The 2955-nt window shown below is 45.3% G+C and overlaps 1 pseudogene; it reads left to right on the forward strand.

Annotated features, from left to right (window-relative positions):
• Positions 1–1209: 1209 nt before the first annotated feature.
• LOC101278213 (calreticulin-like) lies at positions 1210–2490 on the forward strand (annotated as a pseudogene).
• Positions 2491–2955: the final 465 nt, after the last annotated feature.

The following is a 2955-nucleotide window of genomic DNA, read 5'->3' on the forward strand; positions in this document are numbered from 1 at the left end:
TTACAGGAAAAAATTCTGTAAAAAATACAAATGCATGGAGGCTAAACAATACACTACTAAATAACCAAGAGATCACTGAAGAAATCAAGGAGGAAATCAAAAAATACCTAGAAACAAATGATAATGAAAACACAATGACCCAAAACTTATGGGATGCAGCAAAAGCAGTTCTAAGAGGGAGGTTTATAGCAATACAATCCTACCTCAAGAAACAAGAAACACCTCAAATAAACAATCTAACCTTACACCTAAAGCAATTAGAGAAAGAAGAACAGAAAAACCCCAAAGTTAGCAGAAGGAAAGAAATCATAAAGATCAGATCAGAAAAAATGAAAAAGAAATGAAGGAAATGATAACAAAGATCAATAAAACTAAAAGCTTGTTCTTTGAGAAGATAAACAAAATTGATAAACCATTAGCCAGACTCATCAAGAAAAAAAGGAAGAAGACTCAGATCAATAGAATTAGAAATGAAAAAGGAGAAGTAATAACTGACACTGCAGAAATACAAAGGATCATGAGAGATTACTACAAGCAACTATATGCCAATAAAATGGAAAACCTGGAAGAAATGGACAAATTCTTAGAAATGCACAACCTTCCGAGACTGAACCAGGAAGAAATAGAGAATATAAACAGACCAATCACAAGCACTGAGATTGAAACTGTGATTAAAAACCTTCCAGCAAACAAAAGCCCAGGACCAGATGGCTTCACAGACAAATTCTATCAAACACTTAGAGAAGAGCTATCACCTATCCTTCTCAAACTCTTCCAAAATATAGCAGAGGGAGGAATACTCCCAAACTCATTCTACGAAGCCACCATCACCCTGATACCAAAACCAGACAAAGATGTTACAAAGAAAGAAAACTACAGGCCAATATCACTGATGAACATAGATGGAAATACCCTCAACAAAATACTAGCAAACAGAATCCAACAGCACATTAAAAGGATCATACACCATGATCAAGTGGGGTTTATCCCAGGAATGCAAGGATTCTTCAATATATGAAAATCAATCAATGTGATAAACCATACTAAGAAATTGAAGTAGAGAAACCATATGATCATCTCAATAGATGCAGAAAAAGCTTTCAACAAAATTCAACACCCATTTATGATAAAAACCCTCCGGACAGTAGGCATAGAGGGAACTTACCTCAACATAATAAAGGCCAGTCCCTACTGCAGAGCTACTGCTCGAAAAGCGACTTAAAGGGCCCGCGCACCACAAACCCCTCAGCCCGCCATGCTGCTGCCCATGCTGCTGTTGTTCCGCCTTCTTGGCCTGGCCACCGCTGAACCCGCCCTTTACTTCAAGGAGCAGTTTCTGGATGGAAATGGGTGGACTGAGTGCTGGATCGAATCCAAACACAATCGGATTTTGGCAAATTCGTTCTCAGTTCCGGCAAGTTCTATGGTGACCAGGAGAAAGATAAAGGGCTGCAGACAAGCCAGGGTGCCCGGTCTTACACTGTGTTGGCCAGATTCGAGCCCTTCAGCAATAAGGGTCATACACTGGTGGTGCAGTTCACTGTGAAACGCGAACGGAACATCGACTGTGGGGGTGGCTACTTGAAGCTATTTCCAGATGGTCTGGACCAGAGAGACATGCGTGGAGACTCCGAATACAACATCATGTTTGGCCCGGACATCTGTGGCCCTGGCACCAAGAAGGTTCATGTCATCTTCAACTACAAGGGCAAGAACGTGCTGATCAACAAGGATATCCGTTGCAAAGATGATGAATTCACACACCTTTACATGCTGATCGTGTGGCCTGATAATACCTGTGAGCTAAAGATTGACAACAGCCAGGTGGAGTCAGGCTCCTCGGAGGATGATTGGGATTTCTTGCCCCCCAAGAAGATAAAGGATCCTGATGCTGCAAAGCCTGAAGACTGGGACGAGTGAGCCAAGATTGATGACCCTACAGACTCCAAGCCTGAGGACTGGGACAAGCCTGAGCACATTCCTGACCCTGATGCTAAGAAGCCCGAGGACTGGGATGGAGAGATGGGTGGAGAATGGGAACCAACAGTGATTCAGAACCCAGAGTCCAAGGGGGAGTGGAAGCCCTGGCAGATTGACAACCCAGATTACAAGGGCATTTGGATCCACCCAGAGATCGACAACCCTGAGTATTCCCCTGATAGCAACATCTACGCCTATGAAAACTTTGCTGTACTGGGCTTGGATCTCTGATCTCCAGGCAGGTTAAGTCTGGCACCATCTTTGACAACTTCCTCATCACCAACAATGAGGCATATGCTGAGGAGTTTGGCAATGAGACATGGGGTGTCATGAAGGTAGCAGAAAAACAAATGAAGGACAAGCAAGACGAAGAGCAGAGGCTAAAGGAGGAGAAGGGAGGATGAGGATGAGAAAGTGGAGGACGAGAAGGAAGACGCTGCCGCTGGCCAGGCCAAGGGTGAGCTGCAGGGGCCACACTGCTGCCTCCAGGGCTGGACTGAGGCCTGAGTGCTCCAGCCACAGAGCCGGCCATGCACCGTGCAAAATAATGTCTCTATGAGACTGGAGAACTTTCCTTTTTTTTCAGACAGGTTCCAACTTGGGGTGGATTTTGTTTTGTTTCCCACCCTCCCTTTTTTTTGTTTGTTTGTTTTTTTTAACTGATGTTTTGTCTCTGAATCTCCTTCAGCCCTCAACCCTGGCCTTCATCGTTCTTGATTTGACATCTTTGCTTTCTGTTGTCCCCTTATCTCCCCAGATCCCTTAGTTCCCCTCCAACTTGGGGACCTGGGGTGGGGTGTGGTGTGGAGGAGATGCCCCAGGCCCAAGGTTCCATCTGCTCTCCTTCCTGGATCCCACAGGGGGGTAGGAGAAGAGGGTGACATCACCAGCTCCCCAGCACTGAGAAAGGATGGGGCTCCTAAGGCCTGAGCTCTGACCTCCCTCTCTCCTTTCTCCCCTGCCCCCAAGACTGGG

The sequence above is a fragment of the Orcinus orca genome, chromosome 17 (assembly GCF_937001465.1).
Source record: "Orcinus orca chromosome 17, mOrcOrc1.1, whole genome shotgun sequence".
In the NCBI taxonomy this organism is placed as follows: Eukaryota; Metazoa; Chordata; class Mammalia; order Artiodactyla; family Delphinidae; genus Orcinus; species Orcinus orca.